The following is an 8188-nucleotide window of genomic DNA, read 5'->3' as shown; positions in this document are numbered from 1 at the left end:
ATATCACTCAGCCATAAAAATGAGTGAAGTCTTGCCATTCATGACAACATGGACCGAGAGAGTTTTATGCTAAGTGAAATAAGTCAGACAGAAAAAAACAAATACCATATGGTTTCACTTATATATGGAATCTAGAAAACAAAACAAAACAAATGAACAAACAAGTAAAATGAAAGCACACTCATAACTACAAAGAACTAACTGGTGGTTGTCAGAGTGGAGGGGAGCGTGGGGGGTGGATAAAATAGGAGAAAGGGATTAAGATTTACAAATTTCCAGTTATAAAATCAGTCACAGGGATGAAAAGTACGGCATAGGGAATATAGTCAATAATATTGTAATAAATTTGTATGGTGACAGATGGTAACTGTACTTATCAGTGGCAAGCATTGGGTAATGTGTAGAATTATCAGATCACTATGTTGTGCACCTGAAACTAATATAACATTGTATGTCAACTAAACTTCAGTTAAAAAAAGTATGTCTAAGACAATTGAGAAAATTTGAACATTGTCTGGATATTTGACAGTATCAATGTATTTTGGCAAATATTTTATATATAATAATAGTAGTATAACTATTCTTTGGAGCCCTTATCTTTTTTTTTTTCAACGTTTTTTATTTATTTTTGGGACAGAGAGAGACAGAGCATGAACGGGGGAGGGGCAGAGAGAGAGGGAGACACAGAATCGGAAACAGGCTCCAGGCCCTGAGCCATCAGCCCAGAGCCCGACGCGGGGCTCGAACTCACGGACCGCGAGATCGTGACCTGGCTGAAGTCGGACGCTTAACCAACTGCGCCACCCAGGCGCCCCGGAGCCCTTATCTTTTAAAGATACATGAGAAATGTTTACAGATAAAATGCTAGAATGTCTGAAATGTACATTAAAGTAATCCAGTGTGACCCCATGCTGTCCTGTGGCTGATCCAGTATGCCCCTCCAGCCCAGCCATGAGTCTCATCCTGTCACTCCCGGTTTGGGTGGTGGTTCTGTCTTTGGTTTTGGAAGGCCCAGCCCTGGCCCAGGCAGTCCCACAAATCTCCAGCACTTTGGAGCTCATCCTGGATAAGCTGAAGGAGTTTGGTAAAGCTCTGAAGGACAAGGCCCTGGGCAGCCATTGAGAGCATCAAGCAGAGCTACATTCCTGCAAAGACCCAGAACTGGTTTTCCAAGACTCAACAAAGGGAAGGAGAGGCTCAAAATTACTTTCTCCTGAATACAATGAGAGCCGCCTGCCCCTCTCCTCTGTGGCTGTGCCCTAGGAGGGTGCTCCAAAATTTCCCATACCCCTGCTCCTGTGCCCAGGACTTGATGATACCCAGGTCCACCCCCACCCACCAACAAAAATCCCATAGAGGGGGAAAAAGACGTAATCCAGAGTGAAGGTAGGGGAGTAAAAATGAGAACATTGACAAAACAAGATTGGTTGGATGATGAGTATATTAGGTTTTATTTTGCTATTTTCCTTATTTTTTTTGTAAAATTATATTACTTAATTAATTTTTAAAAATCCTCTACTTTGGAAAAGAAGTTAAATAAGGATTTTCGTAAAAGAATGGGGAGACTGAAAGCTTTCGGGGCAACCACAGTGCCTACTCTATTAATACTTTTTGTATATATCGTTGTTTCTTATTGTTTTAAATTATTCACTTGTTTATTTTCACAGTGTTGAATAAGAATTTATTTTCACAGTGTTGAATAAGAAATGAATTCATAGGGGCACCTGGGTGGCTTAGTCGGTTAAGCATCCAATTCTTGGTTTCAGCTCAGTTCATGATCTAATTCATGAGTGAGCCCTGCACCGGTCTCTGTGCAGACAGCACGGAACCTGCTTGGGATTCTCTCTCTTCCTCCCTGCTCTCTCTGTTTCTCAAACTAAATAAATAAACATTTTTTTAAATGAGATTTTTATTCTTGTTATAAGAATTGTCATGGGGCACCTGGGTGGGTCAGTCAGTTAATCATGTAACTCGACTTCAGCTCAGGTCATGATCTCGTAGTTGTGAGATGGATCCCCAAGTCAGGCTCAGCACTGAGCATGGAGCCTGCTTTGGATTCTCTCTCCCTCTCCCTCTGCCCCTCCACTGTGCTATCTCTTTCTCTCTCAAAATAAATAAATAAACTTAAAAAAAAAGAATTCATAGAAGTCAAAATTAAAAAGATTTACAAGGGTATATATACAGTGATAAGTCCCCCTGTGATCTCTGGCCCTTGTCACTTAGACTTCCATCCCATAGCCCCCCTCCCACCTTAACTTGGGATCAATGCTATCCTTTTCTCATACGCACCATTTTTTTTTTAAAGATTTATTTATTTTTGAGAGAGAGCACAAGCAGGGAAGGGGCAGAGAGAGAGAGAGGGGGACAGAAGATCTAAACTGGGCTCTGCCCTGACTGCAGCGAGCTTAATTTGGGGCTTGAACTCATGAACCGTGAGATCATGACCTGAGCAGAAGTTGGATGCTCAACCGACTGAGCCACCCAGGTGCCTTTCATACTCACCATTTTTAATGGCCGCAAAACATTGCATTGTGTAAACATACCACGATTTATTGAATGATTTTCTTATTGTTGAAGCAGTTTTCATTTATTTATTTGCTTACTTATTTAATATATTTACAAAGCTTCCTGCGCTTTAGATCTTACATCACTGATTATTCCTTATTATGAACCAAATGTTTGTGTCCCTCCAAAATTCATATGTTGAATTTCTATCCCCTGAAGTGATGGCATTAGGAAGTGGGGTCTTTGGGACATGATTAAGTCATAAGGATGATGCCTCAAAAATGGGATTAGTGCCCTTATGAAAAGACTTCAGAGAGCTCTCTAGCTTTTTCTGCCATGTGAAGGTACAAGAAAACAGCAGTCTGCAACCTAGAGAAGGGTGTCACCAGAACCAGGCCATGCTGGCACCCTGATATTGATTATCCTATCTCCAGAACTGTGAGAAATAAATGTCTGTTGTTTAAATAACCCACTTTCTGGGATTTTGTTATAGCAGCCTGAATGCACTAACACTTGCCTTTTTCTCTGGAATATTCAATTAATTTCAACCAGAGCATTTAAAACATCCTCAATCATCTGATTACTTGGAAACAGAAAACTTTCTGTCAACCCCCCATCCCACTTCACCTACCTCTGTATTACCCTTTGCTCCTTCCACACCCTGATCGAACACCTCAATATTCTATTGGAATAGACTACCTTTACCACTCAGATTTATCTACCCACTTTCCACTGAGCTTTCAGGAAGACAGCTTCCCCTCCAGGAAGTCAACCTGCGTGGATCAATCTCAGAAAAGTTAAGTCTACTTTTCTACTTTATGCTCTTAACTTAGTTTTCAAACACCATCTGTACAGTGATATCTCCAAATATTTATCTACCCCAGAATAGCTATGTATGTACCTGATACCCCACTGGACTACCTCAAAGGCATTTCAAACTCTTCACGACATGATCTCCTCGTCTAAACTTGGTTCTATTCCAGTGTATTTATTCTGTTCCAGGGAAGGGTACTATCGTACATGCAATTGCACGAGCCACTTTTCTCTTTCTCATTTCCCATCTCGATTGATCGTCAGTTCTTATTGATTTTATCAGCAAAATATTTCTCAATCCATCCTGTACTCTCTACTTACAGACTCATCGTGCTAGCCCAAAAGACGATTACCTCTCACTTAAACTAACTAGTACTCCTAACTAGCTCTTCTTATCTCCTCTACCATGAATCTAATCCATTCTTCATACTTTAGGTGGAGAGACTTTTCCTTCTGAAGACCATTCTGATCACATTACTCCCACCAGCTTAAAATTCTCTAATGCCTTTCCACTGCCATTACAGTTAGGCCCTACCATGGCTTTCAAAGCCCTGTGTGAACTTCTTCCTCTCTTGTTTCATCTCAGTGTACTCCCTTTTATTACATAGCTTTTAGCGACATAACTGAAAGATAACTTTCTTTAGGTTTCTTAAACATTTCATGCATCAGAGGATCTTTGCAAATACCTTTCTCTCCATCCAGAATGTTCCTCACCAGCCTTTCTCCTATGCATAGATACCTCGTATTTGTCTTTTTTTAAAAAATTGTGCTCTTTTTAAAAAAGTTTATTTTATCTTGAGAGAGAGAGAGAGAGCGAGGGCACGCGTGCATGAACAAGGGAGGGGCAAAGAAAGAGACAGAGAAAACCCCAAGCAGGCTCTGATCCTGGGCTTGATCCCGCAAACTGTGAGATCATGACCTGAGCCAAAAATCAAGAGTTGGATGCTCAACCTACTAAGCCACCCAGGCGCCCCTCTCTTATCCATCTTTTGATTCTTAGCTTAAAAGTCTGTTTCTTGGGAAATCCTTTCTAGATGTCCTCACCCTACCACAGAATGGTTTTCCTTTCTTTCAGAGCATCTATCTCTATTTGTACTTCTATATCCATGAGTGTAATTATTTGAAAAATATTATTTAAGATATATGGCATAGTGCTTAGATCATGGGACGTACTCAACACATACTTCTGAATGAATAAATGAGTATATTTACTTATTAATCTTTGTCTTTATTTCAGATTATTTCTTTGGGCTACATTCCCAGAGGTGAAATGAATTGATTAAAATAACTTTTTTTTTTTAAATGGCTTAAAACAACATTTCTTATCTTGATATCTGTAGGTCAGGAGTCAGGGTGCAGCTTAGATGAGTCCTCTGCTTCAGTCTCTCACAAAGCTTCAAAATGTCAGCCAGGGCTGGGGTCATCTGAAAGCTCGACCAGAGAAGCTTCTGCTTCTGAGCTCACTCAGGTGGTTATCGGCAGGATTCAATTCCCCAGTGGTCAGAGGCTGGCCTCAGTTCCTTACCACACGGGCCTCTGCATAGGGCTAAAAGGTGCACAACCATTTTACATGGCTTTCAATAGATGGATAATTAGATATACTCATAAATGAGTATGAAACATTCTCTCCAAAAAAGCCCATTAATGAATTAAAGATAATGTAGGAAAAGTTTTAAGTAGCAATTGTAATATTTTTTTTTCCTTTGGCCCCCTCTTATTTCAGCACTGTTACCTGACTTAAATCTCTATAGAGAGATGTTTGTCAACATTGTACATGATACACATCACAGAAGGATACTAAACACCTGATTAGTAGATGCAGGATCCAAAAAGATCTTTGCAGATACAATAGGGGTCTCAGTATTCAAAGCTGAAATTCAACAGGGCAAGTATAGGATCCTGAACTTTAATTTAAAAATTATGTTGATTGTATACTGAATGAGAGAGTGTGGCTTAATGAGACCCGTGGCTGTTTCTTGTGGCTCGTCTCCAGAGTTCCTTTTTCTGGCTACTCTGTCCCTTGCCTTCCTTGACTTGCAGCCTGCTTTGTTTTCCTTTGATAGCTGCCTCTGTACACTTCATTCCTTGCAGTTTGCACACTACCCTAGCCTGGCTTCTCTCATGGTCTCCTTAGTTTCCTCCTGATTGAGGCTGTTTTGAAGACAAGCACTAGTGCCCTTTGTGTTTTTGTAAATATAACATGTCAGCGCAGCGCCCCCCGCAGGGCTCAAACTCACAAACCCATGAGATCATGAACTCAGATGAAACCAAGGGTTGGACGCTTCCCGAGCCACCCAGGCTCCCTGTAACTTATGTACTTTAAACGAATGTGTATCCCCTCTATGTTAGGAGAGTGAATGTTTCACACATGCCCTTGATAAGGATTGTGTTTCAATTTCCTGAATCTTGTATCTCCTTACCTATCTTTTTCTTCTAGCTCTATCAGTTTCAGAGAAAAGGGTATTAAAAATCTACCGTTGGTGGTGGAACTTATTTTTGTTATTCTGTCAAGTGTAGATTTATTTTTAGTCTCTGTTGTCAGGTGTAGATTCAGGACTATTATAAACTTCTTGGTAGTCTCTTTGACTCTAATAATGTTTTTTGCTCTAAAGGTTATTTTGCTAATGTTAATAGTGTTGTGACAGTTAATTTTATGTGTCCATTTGGAAGATCTTTTTGGATGAGTTAAAATTTAAATCAGTGAACTCTGACTAAAGCAGATTGTCCTTTATAACGTGAGTGGACTTCATCCAATCTCTTGTAGGTCTGAATAGAAGGAAAGGATTGGCAAGAGAGAATTCTTTGGCAGACTGCCTTCACACTTGATTTGCACCATCCTCTCTACTGAGTGTCCAGCCTCCCTGCCCACACTGAGATTTTGAGCTGGACACGCTCCATAATTACATGTGCCAACACTTTATAGTAGATCTCCTTCTACATACGTACACATATCCTATTGGTCTTGTGTCTCTGGATAACCTGGACTAAAACATAACAACAGCTTTTAAAAATTTATTAGGTATCTTTTTTCCCATTTCCTCCTGGAAATGGCGGTCTCCTGCAAATGGTGGCCTTTTAGAAATAGCAAATAGCTGTTTTACCTTTTCATACAATCAAGACTTCTGTTTTTTAACCATTAGGTTTTGTCTGTTTATATTTTCTGTGACTGTGGCCATGGATCTGATTTTTGTGTTTTGTTTTTACAGTGACTGTTCTTTATTCTTTGCTTTTTCCTCCCCTGTTCTCTTCCTCCTTTTTGTCAAATTGATTGTTTTCTTCTTCCAAAAGTTAAAATGGGCCACAAAAAAATCTGGATTCTTATAAGTAAAAACCTCTATTCTTTAATAACGGAACTTATGATACAAAATGACCTTTAAAATTTTTCCATTTGATATTCTTGGTGTTGACTTCCACAGGACAAGTGAGAACATCCTCAGTTTTTTAGCTAATAACCTATGAAAAGCTATTTGGTGTTTTTGTTATCCTTGGTGTGATAAACTGCCCTGTTCAACATTGTAGCCACTAGGCATGTATGGCTATTTAATAGAAACTATTAATTTAATTAAACTATTAATTTAATTAATTATATGTATTGTGTGTTAAAAAAATTTTTTTTTAATGTTCATTTTTGAGAGGGAGAGAGACAGAGCATGAGCAGGGGAGGGACAGAGAGAGAGACACACACACACAGAATCCAAAGCAGGTTCCAGGCTCTGAGCTGTCAGCACAGAGCCCGACACGGGGCTCAAACTCAGGGACCTCGAGATCATGACCTGAGCCGAGGTCAGATCCTTAACAGACTGAGCCACCCAGGCACCCCTTATGTGTGTGTGTTTTTTTAAATGTTTATTCATTTATTTTTGAGAGAGAGAGAGCATAAGCAGGGGAGGGGCAGAGGCAGAGGGAGACACAGAATCTGAAGCAGGCTCCAGGCTCTGAGCTGTCAGCACAAAGCCTGATGCTAGCCAGAACCCACCAACTGTGAGATCATGACCTGAGCCTAAGTCTGACGCTTAACTGAGTCACCCAGGCACCCCATTTAATTAGTTACATTTAAATACATATTTAAAATTCACTTGTACTAGCCACATTTCATGCACTCAGTACCTCCACTTGGTCAGTGACTACTATTTTAGACAGTGCAGATTATAGAACATTTCTATCATTGTAGAAAGTTGTATTGGATAGGAGGTGATAAGCCTATCATAGTACTGTAGTTTCATACATCATGGAGCAGAGCTATTTGAGAGACTGCCTCATGTTGCAGAATTTAGACCTGACAATCTATAGCAGCATTCTTCCAGCGTCTTCTGCTCCTGTGGTGAATAGTGACCAGCATGGGGAGCAATGCCCACTATGGAGGTTATTGGGGGCTCCTGCCAGTGTACTCAGACTCTGGGCTTGGTGCCCACAGGACATTGGAAGTAATTTAAATGGGAGTAACAGCTTAGGGAGTGGTGGTGATAACAGGGACTGAGGTGTTAGCTTCTGTACAATAGTGGTCTTGATCTTCTGGATGGAGTGGGGAGGCCAAGAAAGGCTGAAGCATTTCCAGTGGAAACCAGATTGCAAAGGGTTGGACATGGACCAGACTGGGCTGTAGCATTTGGTATTCCTTTGAAGCTTTGACCTCCCAATCTTGTTGTTAGACTGGTTTAGGTCTCATCTGAACCAGCTAGTTAGGAGGTCTGCCCTGAGCCTGTTGCACTGCTGGCAAAAGTGACCAACAGCTGCAGTTTAGAACTAATTTAGGGGGGCACTGGCAGAGAACACCATGCCGGCCACCATCTGCCCCTGCATATCCTGGACGGGCAGGTAAGACTCTTTCTCTAGCTCAGGCAACATGTAACATTAACACCTATGTGCCCAT

The sequence above is a fragment of the Prionailurus viverrinus genome, chromosome B2 (genome assembly GCF_022837055.1).
Source record: "Prionailurus viverrinus isolate Anna chromosome B2, UM_Priviv_1.0, whole genome shotgun sequence".
In the NCBI taxonomy this organism is placed as follows: Eukaryota; Metazoa; Chordata; class Mammalia; order Carnivora; family Felidae; genus Prionailurus; species Prionailurus viverrinus.
This window is presented reverse-complemented; position numbering follows the sequence as displayed.